This window comes from Hyperoodon ampullatus (genome assembly GCF_949752795.1).
Source record: "Hyperoodon ampullatus genome assembly, chromosome: 5".
Taxonomy (NCBI): domain Eukaryota; kingdom Metazoa; phylum Chordata; class Mammalia; order Artiodactyla; family Ziphiidae; genus Hyperoodon; species Hyperoodon ampullatus.
The window spans coordinates 32,369,673-32,394,884 of NC_136918.1; the positions used below are offsets into that span (position 1 = coordinate 32,369,673).

The window sequence follows — 25,212 nt, forward strand, 5'->3', positions numbered from 1 at the left end:
TTAAAAGCTTTTGAAAAGCAAAGGAAACTACAAACAAGATGAAAAGACAACCCTCAGAATGGGAAAAAATATTTGCAAATGAATCAACGGACAAAGGATTAATCTCCAAAATATATAAACAGCTCATGCAGTTCAATATTAAAGAAACAAACAACCCAATGCAAAAATGGGCAGAAGACCTAAATAGACATTTCTCCAAAGACATACAGATGGCCAAGAAGCACATGAAGAGCTGCTCAACATCACTAAATATTAGAGAAATGCAAATCAAAACTACAATGAGGTATCACCTCACACCAGTTAGAATGGGCATCATCAGAAAATCTACAAACAACAAATGCTGGAGAGGGTGTGGAGAAACGGGAACCCTCTTGCACTGCTGTTGGGAATATAAATTGATACAGCCAGTATGGAGAACAGTATGGAGGGTCCTTAAAAAACTAAAAATAGAATTACCACATGACCCAGCAATCCCACTACCAGGCATATACCCAGAGAAAACCATAATTCAAAAAGACACATGCACCCCAATGTTCATTGCAGCACCATTTACAATAGCCAGGTCATGGAAGCAACCTAAATGCCCATCGACAGATGAATGGATAAAGAGGATGTGGTACCTATATACAATGGAATATTACTCAGCCATAAAAAGGAACGAAATTGGGTCATTTGTACAGATGTGGATGAATCTAGAGGCTGTCATACAGAGTGAAGTAAGTCAGAAAGAGAAAAACAAATATCGTATATTAACGCATATATGTGGAACCTAGAAAAATGGTACAGATGAACCGGTTTGCAAGGTAGAAATTGAGACACAGATGTAGAGAACAAATGTATGAACACCAAGGGGGGAAAGTGGCGGGGGTGGTGGTGGTGTGGTGAATTGGGAGATTGGGATTGACGTGTATACAATAATATGTATAAAATAGATAACTAATAAGAACCTGCTGTATAAAAAAATAAAATTCAAAAAAACATAAGTAAAAATAAAAGCAAAAAAAAAAAAAAAGTCATGTTGAAATCCTAACCGCCCCCATCCAACCTGTGAATATAACCTTATTTGGAAATAGAGTCTTTTCAAGTTAAGATGAGTTCACACGGGAGCAGGATGCTCCCTAATGAAATGACTGGTGTCCTTGCAAGAAGAGGGAAATTTGGACACATACACAACACACAGAAGAGAGACAGCCACATGCAGATGGAGGCAGAGATTAGAGTGATTCATGTGCAAGCCAAGGAACGCCAGCAGTTTGTCAGCAACCCACCAGATGCTAAAAGAGACAAGGAAGCAGTCTTTCCTAGAGCCTTCAAAGGGAGTGTGACTCTGCTGACACCGTAATCTCAGACTTCTAGCCTCTAGGACTGTGAAAGAATAAATTTCTATTGTTCTAAGCCAATGTGTGGTAGTTTTGTTACAGCAGCCCTAAGAAACTAGCACTCTTGCGTATATAAAAAGTCTGGAAGTACCCGTGGTCCCCATACACAGGCTTTCTCCCTGTAATTCCAGGTCAGGCACTCAGAAGCAGCTTCCACCTCCCCCTTCACCACTCCTCATCCTTCATATCTACCAACAGTGCATGTACCAAGTCCACCCAGGGAGCCTGCAGGAAGCAGGTGAGAAGCCAGTCATGCCTAGGGTTTTGGGTACAATTTGCTGACCACCTTGATCTATGTCTTGCTATGGCCACAACCTGTTTTATATGGTTTGGCTCCAACCAGTCTAGGATCTGTTGGCCTTTTTACACTACTTAAGAACGACTGATGGTCCCTGTGACAGGCTGAGAGGTCACAGGGAAGTACCATCCACAGAAGACCGATCACTCTCATGGGTCCAATAGTGAAATCATTAAACAGCAATCATCCCAGTAATAGGCTCTTTGGCAATATGGAACAAAAGCAAAAAAAAAAAAAAAAAAAAGAGGATCGTAATGTACCTTTCAACCTGGTAATGCTGTTCTTGGAATACCAAGGAAATGACACAACAGAAAAAAAACAAACGATTTAGACAAAGATAATTATAGCAGTGTTACTCATAATTGTGGAATAAAAACTGGAAACATTAATTGCAGAACAGTTAAAAGAGAGTGTCATAATAATACCTAACATTTCCTGAGCCCTTACTATATGGCAGACAATACACCAAATGTTTTGCTTGGATTATCTTATTTCAACCTCACAAAAATCTTATGACAAAGCTGTGTTATCCCTTTTTTAGAGATAAACCTGTTCAAGGTCACACAGCTAGCAAGTGGCAAGTGACCACTACTTTATGCCCTCTGCTTAGTTAGAGTAGTGACTTTACCATGGCCATGTCAAATAGGACAAGTTCTTTTTAACTTCCTTGAGCCTTAGGCCCTCAACTATAAAACAGGAAGAAGAATAACATCATAAGACTGAAAAAATTAAATGCAAAATGTGTGAACCATTAAGTAAACTATAAAGCATTTTCCAAATGAAAAGTACTTACAGACTCAATGACAACTGAATATCTCATGTGGTGGGAGTCCAATTGTAGCTTATTTTGCATGCCGAGTTGAACAGTTAGAATTTTATCTTTCATGTAGTAGAAGATTAACACTGTTTTTTAACCAGGGATGTTACACGTTAATGTTGTTTTGAGGTACGATAATATAAAATCGTCTCAGGATGACCAAACTGGAACTTTATTTAATTTCCAATCCTCAACAAGTTTTATGAGCTCTCTAGTAAAAGCCCTGGCCTGCTTCCTCCAGAGGGTGGGCAGGGTGGGCCTGGAAGCAACAGTTTCCTTGATTCACTGATTTCCGGCAGGAGACACAGGGGTTTCATCCCCTAACAACTGTACTCAGGGGTCTAGAATGCCAGCAAAGGAAAGCAGAGACCCCAGAGCACACAAAGAGTTGGGAGCGTCCTGATGGCATTTGGGGAGAACTCTCCTCACCCCTCCCGCACGTCACTGGGCAGTAAGGATGGTACAAATGTGTTCTGTCCACAGTGAGGGCCTACACATGTATAAAGGAGGGTTATTACTGTCACCAGGTCCTAGGGGTCTGACACTGTCAAACACCAGGCAATTATGCAGTCAGTTCCACTCAGTCCCAGGGCCCTGTTCCCATCCCAGTGAACCAGGCTGAATAAGACAAAAGCACCAAACAATCCAAGGCCCCACCCAGACCTGGCAGTTGGCTCCTCCCTACTCCAGAGCAAAATCAGACACTCAGCCCCTGAGTCACCCCTCCCCAGCCTTCAGTCAAAAAATACCTGAGAAGGGAGAAAGCGACTAACACCCCTCTCCATACCCTAGATGTCTAGTGAATTTTCCCATCATGTTTGTAACTTGTTTTGCATTTCTTTTGCCCACCACTCCCTGCTTAATATCCTTCAGGGTCCCCCCTCATCTCTCAGGAGAGGGGGTGGGGTGTTTAATGTAACCCTCGCAACAATGCTGGGAGGTTGTGAGCATCTTCATTTTAGAAATGAGTGAAGGGAAGTTCAGAGTGGTTAAATAATTTCCCAGGCTCACCCATCTAATAAGTTGCTGAGCTGGGATTCAAACCCAGGTGTGTGAGCTGCAAAGCCCGGACCTCCCCATCAACCACACACCTGATCTCCCAGTCAATGAGAAGAAGTAGCCGAGATGGATTCTGCAACCTGCCTATACAAAATCTGTCTGGTGCACCAAGTTGCCATGACACTATGTGGTCAACACATAGCTGCCAGAGACACAAAGGTCAGGCGTGCTCACATTCAGGAGCCAGACGGGCCACCCCTCCTGCTCCGGCTCTCCCACACACTGGTACACCCTCTGTAAAAGGAGACCAGGGCCCTGGTAGGGGTCAGTCAAGTCTTTTCAGAACACCAGCACTAGGTTGGCATCTGGATGCCTGACTTCCTGTGTCAACCACAATTCTTGGGAAAAGGAGAAAGTAATTAGAAAGGAGCGCCCCACAGACCAAACTTAAGTCATGTTTCCAAAATAGACTCCGAAATGAAAGATCAGCCTGTGCCTGCAGTGACAGCACTTGGGCCCACCTCCTCCACACAGACCCCATTTCCTCTGAGCCCCTGAGGGGACCATAAAGGGAGGTCAGCAGGGGCACCATGGACATGCACAGTTCTTTCCATCAGCCACAAATATTTACTAACCATCCACTATATGCTTGATGGGAGATAAGAGGTGGTACTATACTGTGACCCTGCTCCTGAGAAGCTCCCAGCTCAGTGACAAGCTAAGAAACAAAGACACAGATAGGTGCAGACCAGACGCTCTAAACTAAGTGAAGCTTATCTCGGGAATGCAAGGCTGGTTCAACATTTGAAAATCAATCAATGTAATTCACCATATTAACAGACTACAGCAGGGGTGGACAAACTATGCCCCATGGGCCAAACTGTCTGTTTTTGTAAATAAAGTTTTATTGAAACACAGCCATGACCATTCATTTACATATTATCTATGGCTGTTTTCATGCTACAAAAGAAAATGGCACAGTTGAATACTTGTGACAGACATTATATAGCCTGCTAAGTTGAAAATTTTTACTACTGGCTCTTTTCAGAAAAAGTTTGTTGACCCTTGATCTAAATTATTGGGAGAGAGCCCTTTCACCCATAAAACTACAGCAACTCCAACTCCCTCTACTCTCTGTTCTACAGACCAGGTTGGGAAGCAGATGCGAGCATTAGGGTCCCAGACTCTCAGGGCTGGAAGACCAGGCCATTGCCTTTCACAAGGAAAACAGTCCAAGGTACGACTTCCACTCCTCCCTCCCACTGGTCCCACTCGCAGGTAAAAACCTCAGGGCTCTCTGGAAGAATCTGGCACAGGCTTTTACTAAAGCTTTCATAATAAATGCTTGTAGGTGCAGAAAACTCCTTCTGTACATCCATGTTCACCTTCCCAACCCAACTACCCCCAAAAAGGAGAATTCTGGAGGTCTCAAATCAATGATCTAAGCTTCCACTTTAGCAAACTAGTAAAGGAAGAGCAACTAAACCAAAGCAAGCAGAAGAAAACAAATAATAAAGAGAAGAAATCAATGAACTTGAAAACAGAAAATTAACAGAGAATGATCAATGAAACCAAAAGCTGATTCTTTGAAAATATCAATAAAGTTGACAAACCTCTGGCCAGACTGGCAGAGAGCAAAAAAGATACAAACTACAAATATTAGTAATGAAAGAAGAGACATCACTATAATCCCTAAAGACATTAAAAGGATAATAAGCAAATATTATCAACAATATTTGCCCATAAATTCTACATTTTGGATGAAACAAATTACCCCCAAAGCACAAACTAGTAAAAAACACTCAAGTTGACACGGACTTATATATACCACCAAATGTAAAATAGATAGCTAGTGGGAAGCAGCCGCATAGCACAGAGAGATCAGCTCAGTGCTTTGTGACCACCTAGAGGGGTGGGATAGAGAGGGTGGGAGGGAGACACAAGAGAGAGGAGATATGGAGATATATGTATATGTATGGCTGATTCACTTTGTTATAAAGCAGAAACTAACACACAATTGTAAAGCAATTATATTCCAATAAAGATGTTAAAAAAATCACTCAAGGAAAAAAAGATGACCTAGATAGCCCTACATTTATTAAATAATTTAGTTTGCAGTTAAAAACCATCCTAGAAAACACACCAGGTTCAAATGGCTCCACAGGAAAATTCTACCAAAAATTTAAGGAATAAACAATAGCTACCCTATACAACTCTTCCAGGAAATAGAAGTGGAGGAAACACTTCCCAACTCCTTTTATGAGGTAACCAATACCCTGACACCAAAATCAGACAAAGACATTATAAGAAGAGAACTAGCCCAATATCCTTCGTAAGTATAAATGCACACACAAAAAAAACCTCAATAAAATGTTAGTAAATTCAACCCAGCAACATACAAAAAGATTAATAATATATCATGACCAAGTGGAGTTTATTCCTGGAATGTAAGGCTGGTTAATCATACAGAAATTAATTAATGTAATTCAGCATATCAACAGACTAAAGCAGAGATCAGCAAACTATGCAGCCTGTCTTTGTAAATAATAACTACTGGAACACAGCCATGCCCATTCATTTATGTATTGTTTATGGTTGGTTTCATGCTGCAATGGCAGAGCTGAGTCACTGATTAGAGACCTTGTAAGAGTCGAGTAGAGACCTTATGGCCCACAAAGACTATAATATTTACTCTCTGGCTGCTATGATCTGAATGCTTGTGTCCTTCCAAAATTTATATGTTGAAATCCTAACCCCCAAAGATGATGATATTAAAAGGTGGGACCTTTGGGAGGTGCTTAAGTCATAAGGATGGAGCTCTCATGAACAGGATTAGTGCCCTTATAAAAGAGACTCCAAAGAGATCCCTAACCCATTCTACCATGTAGAGGACACAGGAAGAAAGTGCTGGCTATGAACCAGGAAGAGGACACTCTCTAAAACTTGACCATGCTGGAACTCTGATCTTGAACTTACCAGCCTCCCGAACTGTGAGCAATAAATTTCTGTTGTTTATAAGTTACCCATTCTGTGGTATTTTGTTATAGCATTCTAAACAGACTAAGACACTTGCCCTTTAAGAAAACATCTGCCAACTCTTGGACAAAAAAAAGATATACATGATCATTTCAATAGATCTACAAAGAGCACTTGAAAAAAAATCATTATCCATTCAAATTAAAAAATCTCAACAAGCTAGGAGTAGAAGGGAACTTCCTCAACATAATAAGGAATATCTACAAAAATCACACAGCTAGCATCAAACATAATGGTATGAGACTGAATGCTTGCCGCCTAAGATTGGAAATAAGACAAAGATGTTTATTTTCACCACTCCTTTTTAACATTATACAGAAGATCCTAACCAGCACAACAAGGCAAGAAAAATAAATACAAGTCAAATAAATTAGATTGAAAATAAAACTGTCTTTATTCACAGATAACATGTTACCTGCATAGAAAATCCCAAAGAATCTTAAAACAAGCTACTAGAACTAGTGAGTTTAGAAAGGTCACAAGATACAGGGACTTCCATGGTGGCACAGTGGTTAAGAATCTGCCTGCCAATGCAGGGTACATGGGTTCAAGCCCTGGTCTGGGAAGATCCCACATGCCGTGGAGCAACTAAGCCCGTGCACCACAACTACTGAGCCTGCGCTCTAGAGCCCATGAGCCACAACTACTGAGCTCGCATGCCTAGAGCCCGTGCTCCACAACAAGAGAAGCCACTGCAATGAGAAGTTCACTCACCGCAACCAAGAGCAGACCCCACTTGCCACAACTAGAGAAAGCCCACGCACAGCAAAGAAGAGCCAATGAAGCCAAAAATAATAAATAAATAAATTTATAAGAAAGGTCACAAGATACAAAGATCAATATACAAAAATCAATTGTTAGAAAGAGAAAAGCTCAGAGAAATAGTTAAGAGGCAGAGGAGGGTTGAAAATTGGTTCTATAACTCAGCCTCCAAAATTACATATTTTTATGGTGTTGGTTAACTTCAAACAATTATATACCAATTATATTAATTTCAAAATTCTATAGGTACATATTTTGGTATACTTTATCCTCTGATTTAAATCTTTTTAAAATCCACTGAAATAACACGTCAATTGTATTTACAGTTGACCCTTGAACAGCGTGGGTTTAAACTAAGTGGGTCCACTTATACATGAATTTTATCAATAGTAAATACTACAGTACTACATGATCCTCGGTTGGTTGAATCTGCAGATGCAGAACCTCAGATAAGGAGGAATCACAGATACAGAGGACTGACTCTAAGTTATACACGAATTTTCAACTTCAAGGAAGGTCAGTACTCCTAACCCCCAAGTTGTTCAAGGGTCAACTGTACTAGCAATGAACAACTGGAAAACAGAATTTTACTGAAAGTGCCATTTACAATTACACCCAAAATATGAAATACATAGCTATTAGTCTAGCAAAATATGTCCAATATTTACTATGCTAAAACTACAAAACACTGATGAAGAAATCAAAGACCTCAATAAGTGCAGAGATGGAGTTTATTTATGTATTAGAAGACCCAAAATTGTTAACATGTCAGTTCTCCCTAAACTGATCTATACATTCAATACAATACTAATGAAACTTCCAGCAGGATTTTATGCAGAAGCCAATAAAATGATTTTAAAATATATATGAAAGGCAAAGATATAGAATAGTCAAAACAATTTAGAAAAGGAAGAACTAAGTTGAAGGATTCACACTACCTGATTTCAAAACTTAAAATAAACCTACAATAATCAAGACAGTGTGGTATTGCTGAAAGGAAATACACATAAACCAATGGAACAGAATAGTCAGAAACAGACACACACATATATTCTCAACTGATTTCCAACAAAGATACAAAGGCAATTCAATCCTTCAAGGGGAACGATAGTCATTTCACTATGGTGCTAGAGTAATTGGACATCTGTATGCAAAAAGAACCTCTATCTATACCTTGCTCCATGTACAAAAAATAACTCAAAATGGATTAGACCTAAATGTAAAACCTAAAACTACAAGACATCTTAAAGAAAGTACTGGAGAAAATCTTAATGACTTCATATTAGGTAATTCTTAGATACAACACCAAAAGAATATATTTTTTCAACTGATAATTGGACCTCGGCAAAATTAAAAACTTCTGCTCTGCAAAAATAGACTTTGTTACGAGAATAAAAAGACAAGCTATAGACAATGAGAAGATATTTGCTAAACATGTCTGGACTCATGTCCAGAAAATGAAAAATTATATCTCAAAACTCAATGAAAATGAAACAAAGATGCTAAACATTATTATTCATTAAGGAATTACAAATTAAAACCACAGTGATAAAAGTATACCTATTAGAATATCTAAAAATTTTTAAAAGTCTGGCAACACTAAGTGCTGACAAGGATATGGAAACTTTAACCCTTGTACCTTGCTAGTGGGAATGCAAAACGGTAGAGCCACTTTGGAAAACAGTTTGCCGTTTTATTATAACACACCATATCACCCAGCAATCCCATTCCTATTTACCCAAGTGAAATGAAAATCTATGTTCACATAAAAACCTGTACACAAATACTCAGAGTGAATTATTCATTATCACCCCAAACGGGAAATAGCCCTAATGTCCTTCAACTGGCTAATAGAGAAATACATACAATGAAATAACACTCAGTAGCATAAAGGAATGACCTACTGGTATACCCAACAACACAGATAACTCTCCAACACACTGATAAAAGTATACCTATTAGAATATAGGTATGAATATTAGAATATAGGCTAAATGAAAGAAGGTAAACTTAAAAGGCTACATACTATATGACATTCTGAGAGAGGCAAAATCATAGGTACAGAAATCAGATCAGTGATTCCCACTTAGGGTCTTCAAGTGGTAGAAGAGTTGACTATAAAAGTGCCCAAGGCGGGCTTCCCTGGTAGCGCAGTGGTTAAGAATCCACCTGCCAGGGCTTCCCTGGTGGTGCAGTGGTTAAGAATCCGCCTGCCAATGCAGGGGAATGGGTTTGAGCCCTGGTCTGGGAAGAACCCACATGCCGTGGAGCAACTAAGCCTGGGAGCCACAACTACTGAGCCTGTGCTCTAGAGCCCGTGCGCCACAACTACTGAAGCCCGCGTGCCTAGAGCCGGTGCTCCGCAACAAGAGAAGCCACCGCAATGAGAAGCCTGCGCACCACAACGAAGACCCAATGCAGCTAAAAATAAATAAATTAAATAAATAAATAAAAAATTTTAAAAAAAAGAATCTGCCTGCCAAATCAGGGGACACGGGTTCAAACTCTGGTGCAGGAAGATCCCACATGCCACGGAGCAACTAAGCCATGCACCACAACTACTGAGCCTGCACTCTAGAGCCCGAAAGCCACAACTACTGAAGCCTGTGCACCTAGAGCCCATGCTCTGTGACAAGAGAAGCCTGCAATGACAAGCCTGCGCACCACAAGGAAGAGTAGCCCCTGCTCGCCGCAACTAGAGAAAGCCTGCGCGCAGCAATGAAGACCCAATGCAGCCCCCAAAAATTAATTAATTAATTTAAAAAAACTTTTTTAAGTGTCCAAGGCAATTTTTGGAAGTAAGGGAAATATTCTGTATCTTGATTGTGGTAATGCTTATATGACTATCTATGTTTGTCAAAATGCAAAGTTGTACACTAAAATAAGTTAATTTTATTATATGTAAATTATACCTCAATTTTTTTAATGAAAAAAAATGTCTTAAAAAAGATTCTGGGGACTTCCCTGGTGGCACAGTGGTTAAGAATCCGCCTGCCAATGCAGGAGACACGGGTCCGATCCCTGGTCCGGGAAGATCCCACATGCCACGGAGAAACAAAGCCGATGCGCCACAAATACTGAGCCTGCGCTCTAGAGCCCATGAGCCACAACTACTGAAGCCCACGCGCCTAGAGCCTGGGCTCCGCAACAAGAGAAGCCACCGCAATGAAAAGCCTGCGCACTGCAATGAGGAGTAGCCCCCACTCGCCGCAACTAGAGAAAGCCCATGCACAGCAATGAAGACCCAATGTAGCCAAAAATTTTTTAAATTAAAAAAAAGATTCTGCCATGATGCAGCATGGAAAAGAAAAGTTATCGTGTAACTAAAACAATGCCTACCACTTGTCAAGCAATGGAATCAAAGGCAATAGAAACTGCCACATGTATCAGAATAAAGCATAGACTTTTCAAAGATAGGAAAAGTTGGTGTCACTAATTCATGTGCAACACATGATCAGTTGGGTACTGAACAACAGTTTTTTCAAAGCTTCCAGTTAACTTTCAGAAGAAGACTTTTAGCAACATTATTTTCTTATAGGACTAAACCAGAGCTAAAAGTTTAACCTAAATGAAATGTAGATAAAACCCTGGTATACTTTAGTATTCCTCAGAATTATTCTGTCGATCCTAAAGGGGCTGAAGATGTCAAAATTGTGGGCACACACAAAATCAGCCAAGGTAAGCAAAGACAGTTAATAGTTCTATCTTACTTATGACCATAAATGCAAAAAACAAATTCCAATAAAGTATTAGAAAATCAAAGCCAACAAGGTGTTTACCAAAACTATACATGACCAAGTATTTATTCAAGAATTTATCTTAGGAATTCAAGGATGGCTCAACATTCAAATATCATAAGCACAGATTATCAAAAACAGCATTTTATCTTGAAGTCTTGTGTAATTCTGATAGACAAACACAATTCAGAAGGATCTGAATACTTTGATTGTGATAATGATGAAGAAAGTGAATATGAATAAAAGCATATTGAAATTTAGAAATTCTTCTAAAATTGTGTATATTAGTGTTTTTTTTCCCCTAAGAATCTAGAAAATGATATGAATCTTACAGCCTACGGTAACTTGAAATCAAGAAAATATGGGAATGTTATCTCCTTTCACTATACAACTATTACCTTTTTTTTTTCTCTTCAACTAGCCTGAGTTGGTTTCTGTTAATTTTGAAGAATCTTTCCTAATACACAAATCAAAGAAATAATTACATAGTGAAAAAGCAACCAAGATTGATTCTCAAATCTGGCTGACATTGGAAACACCTGGGGAGCTTTGTGAAAACAGAGATTCCCTGACCACACCCAGGTCTAGGCTGGGGACTAGGAGGCATGGATTATTTTGCCAACAAGGTTCCCAAAGGAATTTTTGTTATTAGTGGGTTCTGGAAGACTGCTATTAGGAGATAAAGGCTTTAGGCATGTCTTTCCCTTGAAGTTTTTTCAGTGTGCTTGTAGATATAAAAATTTTAGCATGAATAAAACTAAACAAGTAAACTTTCCATAATAATATATGACTTGTCACCATCAAAAGAATTTTACAGGGACCAATTCAAGGTTCCTACAGAAGTTCAAATGAGGAGAAGAACTTGAAGCTCAGGAGGTCAAAGGCAGTCTCCATTTTAGGGCAGTGCCTGACACATATTAGGAACTTATTTCATTCCCTGAACAAATATTTAAGGATAGAAGAACTTGTCAGACAAAGAGGCAAGCGAAGAATATTCCTGGAGAGGATAAACTCATAAAGGCAAAGAGGTAGGAAACTGGGTTCAGGGACAATAAGTTAATGAGTCTCGTTGCCTTGGAGGTCAGATTACAGAGGCCCTTGCGCTTCAGGTTAAGGCTGTTCTGTGAGAAGCAGGGAGCCACTGAAGGTTTCTGAAGGTGGAGTGACACAGCCAGACTGGGCTTTAAGATTAACAAAGCAATCAAGTGTAAAATGTATTTGTGCCACAGAGAAGCCAGTTTATAGTCCAAGTGTGAGCTAGCAAGGGTCTGGTCGTGAGCAACAGCAATATGAAAGTAAAACCCAGGGATTCTCTCTGCCTGGGATAACCAGAGGAGGGGGTAACCACCGCAAGAGGAGGGGCTGAGTGGCCGTGGTCATCTGCAACCAGATGGTGCCCTAGGTGACTGCCCAATCACAACAAAAAGCCTGAGAACTCCCTAAAACACTTCAGTTGAAACGCCATGGGGTAAAATCAGTAGCAACTGCATTAACTATCTCATGCCCAGCATGAGGCCCTACGATGAAGACAGAAGCTTCGGTAGTAACAAGAGGAAAGTTACGGGCACACTGAAACAGCCTATTGCCTCTTCTTGAACATATCCATTTCCACAAGGTTACCAACCAAGCAACTATGCTCTGTTGACACTAAAACAAAAATATGGACTGAGAACTTAACCTGGATAATGAGGAAGGGTAGAAACAGGTCCGTTTTAGGCACATTCTCTGAATAGCCTTAGTACTCCGCAGGAAAAATGCATAATGTTTAGGAGAAAAATAGAACAGTTACGCCTCACCATGAGGTAGATGAGTGGAAAGTACCTTCTCTGGGAGCAGCAGATGGGAGGTGCCTCAGGATCTTTCTTGAACACTCGCACTCACTCACTAGCCAGGCCTTCAACCCAGATGTCCAGGCACCCGTGGCGTGCCAGGTACTAAGACTACTTACCGGTCTAAGAGTAAGGACACGGAGATGAACCATGGCCTTTGCCCTCAGGAACTCGAGGCCTAGTGGGCCACCACACCTTATGACGGCATCGCAATAAAAGTTACCACGCACTTGTTCATCTGCCCACGGCTTCCTCAGGCAAGCAGAGAAGGGGTTCCCCCCTCCATTTATATATGCCCTTGCAGAGACCTGGACAGTGCTGGAGCTGACTCCAAACCATGGCCTCTTCCTGGTTTGTCACACAGCCTCAGGAGACATTCTACCTAGTCCAGCCCTAAAAAAGGAGAAGAACATTCCTGCCAAGGTCAGTGCCGATGGCCAGAGCCTCCAACTGTTCATAGGGTGAAAATTCCTGTGAAAGATGGTACATTCCAGAGTCAAGGCAGACCCAGAAGACAGTGTCAGCCACAGGTGTCGAGTCTAGCTATCAGGTGGGATGGGGGCTAGGACTTCAGGGACGGGTGGAAGCTGTGTGGACAGATATAAGGTACGCAGGGGCCCTGGCAGCAGACAGATGGCAGTGATCACAGAGTCAGGCCAGATAAGGAACACTCACCCCTGCTCCCCAGGGCACCCTCAGACTAAAGAGGCCAGCCTTCAAGGACTTTGGAGAACCTGGTGGGACAGATGATAGAACCGACATGCATCCATTTCTCTGGCCGACGTCAGGCCTTCCCACCCCATCACCATCCCCCACCAGGGTGGAGTGATAATAACTCTGGCTGTTCCTGGTTCTGCCACCAACGCCTTGGCCTCATAGACGAGGGCGTCCACCTCACTATAATGCAGGTGTCAGGTGGACTGACAGAAATGAAGCATGAGGAAAGAACACAGAGCCCCGGGAACCCAAAAGTCTTCGTGGGATGGGCTTTCACTCTGGCTATAGATTTGCCTCACATAATTTTTGATCCAGTATAAAGTGAAAACGAAATTGTTCCAGAAATATTCTGGGCAGCAGAGGGAGAACACCCCCAAAATAAATCTCAGGACAAGCTGTCCTGCATGGTTGAGAGCTCACCACAGGGTCAAAGGTTCTCCACCAGGTTCTAACAAAGGAGGAGCTGAGAGCGTCTGGACACTGGAACCAAGTGTTCCCACATTCTTCTCTTCGGGCCTGTACCCACCATCCCTCCTCCTCATCTTCGAGGCCTTTCCTTATCACTCCAGCCTCTGAAATTCCCCCAAATGAGTCTGTACCAAATAACTTATCCCTGTTTTCTAATTATATACTTCATACATGTTAGCTGTTTCCCCACAAAAACCCAACGTCTCTTGGGCATACTACCTTCCTTTTATAATCCTCCACAGGGCTAGATGGAGAGGAGGTCTGTAATTCATGTTTGTTGGCTGATGTACAGGTCATTCCACAGAACTAGCGAACACTACTCAATATGTAGAATAACGGGTATTCCTTCTTTTGTGCCTCCTTATATTCACATATTAATTTCATTTTTATAACCACCTTCATTGTCAGAAAAAGAAACTGCAGTCAGCCCACAGAGGTTAAATACCATACCCAGGAACATCCAGCCAGTAAGTGAACAGGATGGCTCGAAACCCAAGTTTAACTCCAAAGATCACATTCTACTCTCGTGCTGCCTGTCCTGCCAGAAATCTGAAGGAGAGCTACTCTGTACCAGAAATATCAATCTCTGAAAACAAAAAACATAAACAGCATCCTCAACGATGAAAGCTCAACAGTATAGCTATTTGGTTCCTGAAAGATTATGAGAACTAACTCATAAGGTCCTGCATTAACAAATCAGCATCCATCCGATCTGTGGGCCCAGAGTCCAGGGTAGGGGGAGGAGGGCGGAATCAAGCAGCAGATCTGAAAGAAAAGGAAATCCTCTCCTCATCCTGTTTCTTTTGTCTCCAGAGGGCCCAAGAGAAGAGGGGAGGGGAGAAAGGGGGACAGAAGTACCAACAATGGGGGGAGGGGACAACAGTGGGACATTCAAGAAGCCAGATCTATACATAAATTGCCACAGCTCCCTTGTAGGGTGTCCATTGTGCGCATTCACCCTCAGATAAAAGAGACAGTGAGCAGGGGGACAATGTGAGCATCTGGAAATCCAGTCCTATCCCCACAAGCTACAAACAGGGAGCAATTCTTAGAGGCTCGCCTCCATTTCACAAGGGCCGCAGCCCTGACAACAGGTGCATCCAACAGGGCAGGAGGGATGCATCTGCTGACCTGTAGTGACAAATACTGAGGTCCACCCACCGTGAGACCGTAAGAACCACATTTGCTCAACCTGTTGGCTTAAAACAAACGGAAAAGTATGAAGCCAAAACTCAATAAAGAGACAAGGGCATTCATCTGCGGAACTGCACAGGTGGGAGAGGCTCACACAGCAGACCCCGGCCCAGCACACTCACCTTTCAGTGCTTGTGGAGCAGGGGGCTAAGGGAGCAGAAGGAAGGGGCCAGAAGTCACGTGGCACAGGATCCTGTCCTAGTGACTTCTGCGCTGCTCTCACTCTCGACTCCCAGCCCCATGCCACCCAAGTGTCCACATGCAAACAGTCCTACCTCGTGTCCTCTGGGTGCACTCTCTGCAGATCAGAGGAGAATGACAAATAGTCAAGTTGGGAGAGGACAACGTCTTCTGTTGGGAAAGGTTACTTTCTAAGGGTTGTACGCTAAATTTCCCTACATTTACAGAAAGGATAGGACAGGAAGCTTTTAAGAATGAACAATTTGCCAGTCAGAATGTGTTGCTTTGAACTGGGGGAAGGGCAGTTAGGCTTCCAAGCGGCCCTGGTGTATATTTCCAGAATACCAAGAAGTGTTGTTCTCAGAAAGATAATAAAAGTCCACATGTTCATGGGATCTCTGCACCCCTACCTCCAGGCTGGGCTGCATTCTCAAATTGTCACCTCTTGAACCTCTTAAAAGGCAAAGAGCCAATAAATCAACTGTTTCAGACTCAGACTCATATTTTGGGGGGGAAAGCAAGGGGTCCTTCTTTTTTTTTGCGGTATACAGGCCTCTCACTGTTGTGGCCTCTCCCGTTGCAGAGCACAGGCTCCAGACACGCAGGCTCAGCAGCCATAGCTCACGGGCCCAGCTGCTCCGCGGTATGTGGGATCCTCCCGGACCGGGGCACGAACCCCTGTCCCCTGCATCGGCAGGCGGACTCTCCACCACTGCGCCACCAGGGAAGCCCCCAAGGGGTCCTTCTTGTAGACACTGAGTACATGGTGACCCCAGAGCATTCACAGTCTATTTCTCTGAGGCTGGGGCAGAACTCCCCAGCTACGATCTAAACCCCTCCTCCACCTGTGGCACTGCAAGGGCCTCTCTCTTAACCCCAGCACCATCTGGGGCCAGCCTCCTTTTCTGACAAGCCTTCCCAGCAGACTCCCCTGCAGCTGCCAGCCAGAGGCCCCTGCCCTATGGTGACTACACCTGTCTAAGGTCCAGGCAGCAGGTGAGTCCACCTAAGCTTACCAGTTAGACCAGGAACTTCCCCAGGGCCTACTCTGCTCTGTACATGTCCCCCAAGATCTAACCCCTGAGGAAACAGTCTCCTGATAAGAGGATCAGCAAACCTCATATAAAGAAATTACTCCAAGGCCCCAGCTACCCGCTCCTCAGTTATTTAGTTACTGCACAAAAGAAACCAAACACACAGATCCTTTGCCACTGTGGGGTAGTTTTCCGAGCTCATGCCTAGTAGTGCATGAGGACCAGCATTTTTTTGTATCATGACTGAGGGGACAGAGAGGCACATCTTGGTGAAAAGGCTCTTGTCCCCAGAGTACCCACTACGCCATCCAGTAGCCAGCGTCCAGCCACTCCCCACCCAGGGCCAAGTGCCCAGGCTCCTCCCTGCTCTGGATGAAGGCTACTGGCCCACCTAGGATGGGAGACAAAGGGCCAACCTCACTCTGGGCATGAAGAAAGAACATTCCATACCAGCCTAGGGCACTATGGTGCCAGCAGTATCACCTTCTACATCCCTGCAGTATGCAGGGCAGGGAAAGAGACTAAGACAGAGGATCACCGAAGAGAGAAGGGAAGGGGGTCAAGAATTTAAAAGTAAAGAGATGGAAGGGAAGAGGGAAATAAAGTGAAAAAAACAAAAATCAAAAACAAAAACAAAAACTATTTTACTAAAACCTGAAATGCCTTTTAGGCACCCAGAAGCACCTACACTTCCCCCAGAGACTTGCATTGTGGATCCCTGATGCTTTGAAGTGTGAGGGGTTCCCTAAACGGTTCTCTTAAGCCCCTCATTTGCAAATAACTCATTGACAAGTTGTGCATTTTGACAAAAGATTGCACTAAAGCAGGGAAGAAACTACAGCCCCAGCTGGAAGGGGGATGCAGCACTAGGCAGGCTCCCGAGGGCTTGGGGGGCGCGGGGGCGGATTGCACATACTCTGCTCTTTGCACTTGGAGAGAGGAGGGATGGTAAAACCAGCGGCCTGAGGCCTGGCACTATTCCCACTGCCCGGGTGTTCCCCCAACAGGGCCCAGCTCCTTCAATTGCAAGGGCTATTTTTACCCCTTCTAGGACTCAAAGAAGCTGGGTCTTTCTCCTTCAGGTTACTATATAGAGGATGTGCCCTCCCAACAACAACCAAATGCTCTCCCCATCATCCCGTCTTCACATCTGCAATACCACTCCTAGAAATTCAGCCCTTTGGGTCTTGAAGAGTGTAAGTAGCCACAAGTTCCAGGGAGGAGTTCTGCCTTAACCATAGACAGCTAACACCTGGGAATTAGTTTAGCCTAAACTTTCCAACCGCAATTATCTGCGAACAAGGGTCCTTCAACCATGAAACTCCGGTTGAAGACAAGGAGGCAGAGCAGGCGAGGGGCTTCGGTGAGGAGCAGGGAGGGAGAGCAAGACTGTGACGCCCGACGCCCCAGTTTTGCCTGGGACGCCGGGGCTGCCGCCACTGCCCTATCTTCCCTGACTCGCATTTAGGCTAGGAGGACTTTCACGTGGCACCTCCGCGCCCGCAGCTGGGAGAAGAGCCCACCTCTCTTCCTTGAAGGCTAGCGGCGATTTGCAGCCCTCAAATCAAAAGCGCCCCCTTCGGATGACGCCTATAGAGACAACCGCATAATTGTCCCCAAGCACCTCACCTTTCAAAAGAAAATCGTGCTGCCTGGAAACGCTGGGGTCGCCGCCTTACGCGCCACACCCCGCCCCAACTCCTCGCCGCACGTAGGAACCCCTCTCGAACAGTGGAGCCAGGGGCAGGCTCCCGAGGGCGGGGGTCCCGACCCCGGGACCCCCGCCCTCGGGAAATGACTCCCAGGGACCGCGCCGGGACAAAAGCGTGGGGCGGGCTCACTCACCCGCGCGGCGAAGGCGGCCCGGGAGCCGAGGCACGGCGCTCGGCGGGGGCGTCCCGGCTACCGGCGCGCAGCGCAGGCTCAGCGCTCAATCCGCCGCCGGCTGCGGACCGGGCGGCGCTGGGAGCCCGCGAGGCGAGTCCTGCACGGGACGGGGCGGGGCGAGGGTGAGTGGCCGGCGAAGAAGCGAGCAAGTGGGAGAGCATACGCGAGCGTGCTAGCGACTGAGAGCACGGCGCTCCAAGTCCAGACCCAAAAGGCCGCCTCTGGCTCACACGCGCTGATTTGCGTGTCATTTGCATAGCGCTCTGGGAATGGACCTGCGGTCCTTCCGCCACGCCTACCCGCCCTCCTCCCACGGGTCGGGAGAGGAGAATCCGGAGCGGAACGGAGCGCTGGACGTCGGTCCACCTCGCCCTTCCCCCGCACCGCCCCAACTCCTCCTTGCACACCGGACTGGTGGCCTTCAGGGTGTTTTCTCGTGTTTTCCCCTGGAAGACCACTCGATACACAAAAAAAGAACACACTGGAAAAACTCTGTAGACTTTAAAATTAATTTTTTCTTTGATGTGGCTATCAAAAACAATAACGAGTAGATTCCCCCAAATGAATGCAATTTTGGTTTTTGGACAAAGTATCACGAAAAACTTGCTCATTTTCAAAATTGGACACAAGGCGCAATTTTGTTCTGCCTGGATAACATAGTCCTTTAAAAGGCGGGTTCTGGGGCTTACCTGGTGGCGCAGTGGTTGAGAGTCCGCTTGCTGATGCAGGGGACATGGGTTCGTGCCCCGGTCTGCGAAGATCCCACATGCGGCGGAGCGGCTGGGCCCTTGAGGCATGGCCGCTGAGCCTGCGCGTCCGGAGCCTGTTTTCCTCAACAGGAGAGGCCACGGCAGTGAGAGGCCCGCGTACCGCAAAAAAAAAAAAAAAAAAAAAAAAAAAAAGGCGGGTTCTGGAGTTGAGAACCCTACCCCTTACTTTACAGCTGCAAAATTTTGGGCAAGTTACTAATCTCTGTTACTCCGTCTTCTTATCTCTAAAATGGGACAATCTGCCTCATAGGAATGTAAGGCTTCAGTGAGATAAGCCAGGTAAAGCGCTTAGGATAGCGCCTAACAGAGTTACTTTTAAACGTGAGAGTATGATCTATATCTACTTAATGAAGAAGCAATCAGACCAAGGGGAGGCAAGAAAGAGGAAGGGAGAGGTAGGGGAAGAGGCTATAGATGGCAAAGAGAGAACGGCCTAAGATTAGAGACAGTCTCTCAAAGGTTCAGGCCACGGTTCCCCCACCCAATTCTGCTGTTAGGCTAACCAGACCCAGCTCTGAGAAAGCATTTCTATATCTTCTTTCCCCTCAGAAGATCCAGCTGTGAATGCATTTTGAAACGTTATCATGGGATGTTCTGGAGAAATATTAAAAATGTTCAACTCAGCTACTTCTTAAAAAAAAAAAAATTGAATCTAAAGGAAGCAAAGTCTGTTCTGTGGTGGAGAGTCCCAGATTGGGAGACCTGAGTGTTAGACCTGGTTCTGGCACTAGCTTCGTGGAGCTTGCAGGAGTCACCATCTCTGGCCCTCAGTTTTCTAATCTGGAAAATGAGGAAGCTCCTTGGGATATTTTTTGGTTTTTTGTTTTTTTCAGGCATCTTCCAGCTCTGAAATTTTAGCCCCAGTGTTCCTCTGATATTTTCCTTTGTTGTGTGTTAAGAATCCTTCATTGGTTTGGAGGATAACTCTACAGCCTTTTCAAAATTAATATTTTTCCTCTTGCCTAATATTTAGCTTGCATCTGATATGAAATATTTTGTAGAGCTTCCTGATATCTTCATTTGGACCCTTTCCTTCCCCCCCCCAAACTGTTTATTCCAGGTAAAGGAGTACTTATGCTTTTTATAGTAAAATAAAACACAAGTACAGAAAACCACACAAAACAAATATATAGATTATATAGACTGGTGAATTTTTATGAGGCGAACATCCTCGCAGTCACCACCCAAGTCAACAAATAGACCTCTGCCAGGCACCCCAGAAGCCTCTCCATGTGCCCCATCCCTATCCCTATCACTTTTGCTAGTTTCTTTACATAATTATCTCCTAAGTTGCATCATGCCCATTTTTTTTTAACTTGATATGCCTTTTAAGCCTTTTGTTACAATTTATCTGCTGAAGGACAGTAGGCCTTTGGACCTGTGGAGTTTCCCACAGTCTGGGGACTGTATTTTAATAGGGTACTTCAGCATATTCCTCTGTCCTCTGCATTTCTTGCAAACTGGCAACTGCCCCAGAGGTTTCACCAGTCTGAGGTTCCATCTGTCTGGCAAAACTGTAGATGATGGTGTGTTCTTTCATCAGGAGGTTGGTAATGTCTGGTTTTGCTCTTTTTCTTTTGAGGCTAGCAGGTGTTCATGCTGAATTCCTAGAACCCTGAATTAAGTCATTGAGGGCTGCAAACTGGTGATATTTTAATTCTATAATTTTGTTTTTATTTATTAGCTGAATAAGTTTATAAGGAGATGTTTCCTCTCATCCAGTATTTTGTTACCATGAGAAAAGTTCATAAGAGAAAATTTGGGTAAATACTTGCTTTTTTCTTTTAATTTACCCCAGTTTCCAAGATAATGAATTGGTTCTCTGTCATCCTCAAAAGGTGGCTTAATTAGGTTTCTTAGTGTCATTATAATTCATGGATTTACATATACTTGATGTGTTTCAATCTACTGTAATTCTAATCTTTATTAAAGCTCAAATTGTCCAATCTTTGGCCAGTAGGTATCTTCCTTGCTACCTAGTATGACAAGATGTTCCAGGCTCATTTTGTACATTTGCTGCTCCAGACCTGGAATCAGCCATTTCTCCAAAAGAAGCACTAATTATCTTTATTTATTGATACCTTTATTGATATGGACACTAGGGGGTGTTCATTGCTACTAGGTTGGTAACTGTTTCTAGGTCTTTTCAATAGGTAGAATTAGGATAGAATACGTCAAGAGTTCATGTTACTATTTCTAATTCAATTTCAGGACTACAGTGTTTTAAATTAACCCCTTCTAAATTACATCAGGATCTCAGAAGAAATTCCACATGGAGAATTCCGGTTCTCAAGAATTTTATGGATCCACCAGAGGGCAGACAGCAGAAGCAAGAATAACTACAATCCTGCAGCCTGTGGAACAAAAACCACATTCACAGAAAGATAGACAAGATGAAAAGGCAGAAGGCTATGTACCAGATGAAGGAACAACATAAAACCCCAGAAAAACAACTAAATGCAGTGGAGATAGGCAACCTTCCAGAAAAAGAATTCAGAATAATGATAGTGAAGATGATCCAGGGCCTCGGAAAAAGAATGGAGGCAAAGATCAAGAAGATGCGAGAAATGTTTAACAAAGACCTAGAAGAATTAAAGAACAAACAAACAGAGATGAACAATACAATAACTGAAATGAAAAATACACTAGAAGGACTCAGTAGCAGAATAACTGAGGCAAAAGAATGGATAAGTGACCTGGAAGACAGAATGGTGGAATTCACTGCTGTGGAACAGAATAAAGAAAAAAGAATGAAAAGAAATGAAAACAGCCTACTAGACCTCTGGGACAACATTAAACGCAACAACATTCACATTATAGGGGTCCCAGAAGGAGAAGGGAGAGAGAAAGGACCCAAGAAAATATTTGAAGGGATTATAGTTGAAAACTTCCCTAACATGGGAAAAGAAATAGCCACCCAAGTCCAGGAAGCACAGAGAGTCCCATACAGGATAAACCCAAGGAGAAACATGCTGAGACACATAGTAATCAAACTGGCAAAAATTAAAGACAAAGAAAAATTATTGAAAGCAGCAAGGGAAAAACAACAAATAACATACAAGGGAACTCCCATAAGGTTAACAGCTGATTTCTCAGCAGAAACTCTACAAGCCAGAAGGGATTAGCATGACATATTTAAAGTGATGAAAGGGAAGAACCTACAGCCAAGATTACTCTACCTGGCAAGGATCTCATTCAAATTCGATGGAGAAATCAAAAGTTTACAGACAAGCAAAAGCTAAGAGAATTCAGCACCACCAAACCAGCTCTACAACAAATGCTAAAGGAACTTCTCTAAGTGAGAAACACAAGAGAAGAAAAGGACCTACAAAAACAAACCCAAATCAATTAAGAAAATGGTAATAGGAACATACATATCGATAATTACCTTAAATGTGAATGGATTAAATACTCCAACCAAAAGACACAGGCTCACTGAATGGATACAAAAACAAGACCTGTATATATGCTGTCTACAAGAGACCCACTTAGGACCAAGGGACACATACAGACTGAAAGTGACAGGATGGAAAAAGATATTCCATGCCAATGGAAATCAAAAGAAAGCTGGAGTAGCAATAATCATATCAGGTAAAATAGACTTTAAAATAAAGAATGTTACAAGAGACAAGGAAGGACACTACACTATGATCAAGGGATCAGTCCAGGAAGAAGATATAACAATTATAAATATATAGGCACCCAACATAGGAGCACCTCAATACATAAGTCAACTGCTAACAGCTATAAAAGAGGAAATTGACAGTAACACAATAATAGTGGGGGACTTTAACACCTCACTTACACCAATGGACAGATCATCAAAACAGAAAATTACTAAGGAAACACAAGCTATAAATGACACAATAGACCCGATAGATTTAATTGATATTTATAGGACATTCCATCCAAAAACAGCAGATTACACTTTCTTCTCAAGTGCACATGGAACATTCTCCAGGATAGATCACATCTTGGGTCACAGATCAAGCCTCAGTAAATTTAATAAAATTGAAATCATATCAAGCATCTTTTCTGACCACAATGCTATGAGATTAGAAATCAATTACATGGAAAATCCATAAAAAGCACAAACACATGGGACTATACAATACGTTACTAAATAACCAAGAGATCACTGAAGAAATCAAAGAGGAAATAAAAAAATACCTAGAGACAAATGACAATGAAAACATGATAATCCAAAACCTATGGGATGCAGTTCTAAGAGGGAAGTTTATAGCAACACAAGCCTATCTCAAGAAACAAGAAAAATCTCAAATAAACAATCTAACCTTACACCTAAAGGAACTAGAGAAAGAAAAACAAACAAAACCCAACTTTAGCAGAAGGAAAGAAATCATAAAGATCAGAGTAGAAATAAATGAAATACAAACAAAGAAAACAATAGCAAAGATCAATAAAACTAAAAGTTGGTTCTTTCAGAAGATAAACAAAATTATAAACCCTTAGCCAGACTCATCTAGAAAAAGAGGGAGAGGACTCAAATCAATAAAATTAAAAATGAAAAGGAGAAGTTACAATGGACACTGCAGAAATACAAAGCATCATAAGAGAGTACTAAAAGCAACTCTATGCCAATAAAATGGACAACCTGGAAGAAATGGACAAATTCTTAGAAAGGTATAACCTTCCAAGACTGAACCAGGAAGAAATAGAAAGTATGAACAGACCAATCACAAGTAATGAAATTGAAACTGTGATTAAAAATCTTCCAACAAACAAAAGTCCAGGACCAGAAGGCTTCATAGGTGAATTCTATCAAACATTTAGAGAAGAGCTAACACCCATACTTCTCAAACTCTTCCAAATAATTGCAGAGGAAGGAACACTACCAAACTCATTCTATGAGGGCACCATCACCCTGATACGAAAATCAGACAAAGATCCTACAAAAAAAGAAAATTACAGACCAATATCACTGATGAATATAGATGCAAAAATCATCAACAAAGTACTAGCAAACAGAATCCAACAACACATTAAAAGGATCATACACCATGATCAAGTGGGATTTATCCCAGGGTTGCAAGGTTTCTTCAATATACACAAATCAATCAATGTTATACACCATATTAACAAATTGAAGAATAAAAACCATATGATCATCAAAAAGAAAAAATTTATATATTAGCAAATAAAATCCAGTTAAAAAAACAAAAAAGATTTATATATCAAGTAATTGACCAAGTAATGTTTATATCAGGAGTGCAAATTTGGTTTTACACTTGGAAATACATTTCACCATATTAACAGAATAAAGGAGAAAATCCATATGATCATCTAAATAGAGGCAGGAAAAAACATATAACAAAAATTTAACAACAAATTTATGAGAAAAACTATCACCAAATTAGGAACAGAAGAGAACTTCCTCGATATGATAAAGAGCTTCTACAGAAAAATATAGCACTGACACCATGCTTAGTTATCACACTGAATGTTTTTGCTCTAAAATTCGGCACACGGCAAGATTGTCCTCTCTCATCACTCTTATTCAACATTTCAGCAATAACGTGTAAAAAAGAATTAAAAGACATTCAGACTGGACAGGAAGAAGCAAAGGTGCCTTTATTTGTAGATTTCATAAGTGTTATTTTAAAAATGCTAAGAAATATACACCAAAACTATTATATTTAATAAATAAATTTACCAACATTAGAGAATAGGTTAATATACAAAGATTAATTTTATTTTTATTTACTAGCAATAAACAATTGGAGATAAAATCTATTGAAAAAAAAGAATTTATGGGATGATGCAATTAGAATATCCCAATTTACTACTTTGTTTTATTTCATATTAAACACACAACAATCTCAAAATAACAATATTAATACTATCATCACAATCCTAATTGTTGAAAACAGTTAATTTTGCATATATTATCCATTTTATTATAGTTGGGCGCTAATAGTTGTCAGCTTCTATAGCTAGCCCGTGTGTACTATAATCTTCCTCATTTAGCCCCCATTTAATCTTTTTTTTTTTTGGCCATGCTGCATGACATGCGGGATCTTAGTTCCCCGAACAGGGATTGAACCCATGCCCCCTGCATGGAAGCGTGGAGTCCTAACCACTGGA

General features: G+C 42.3%; 1 protein-coding gene across 1 annotated transcript in view; it reads right to left on the reverse strand.

Moving 5' to 3' along the window:
• The window catches only part of MYLK (myosin light chain kinase), a gene marked incomplete at its 5' end in the record, with an annotated part of 274,919 nt that extends 256,606 nt beyond the window's left edge, over positions 1-18,313 (reverse strand). Inside the window, one exon of the mRNA XM_079704502.1 lies at positions 18,296-18,313. The remainder of the gene's footprint in view (positions 1-18,295) is intronic.
• Between the last annotated feature and the right edge of the window lie 6,899 nt (positions 18,314-25,212).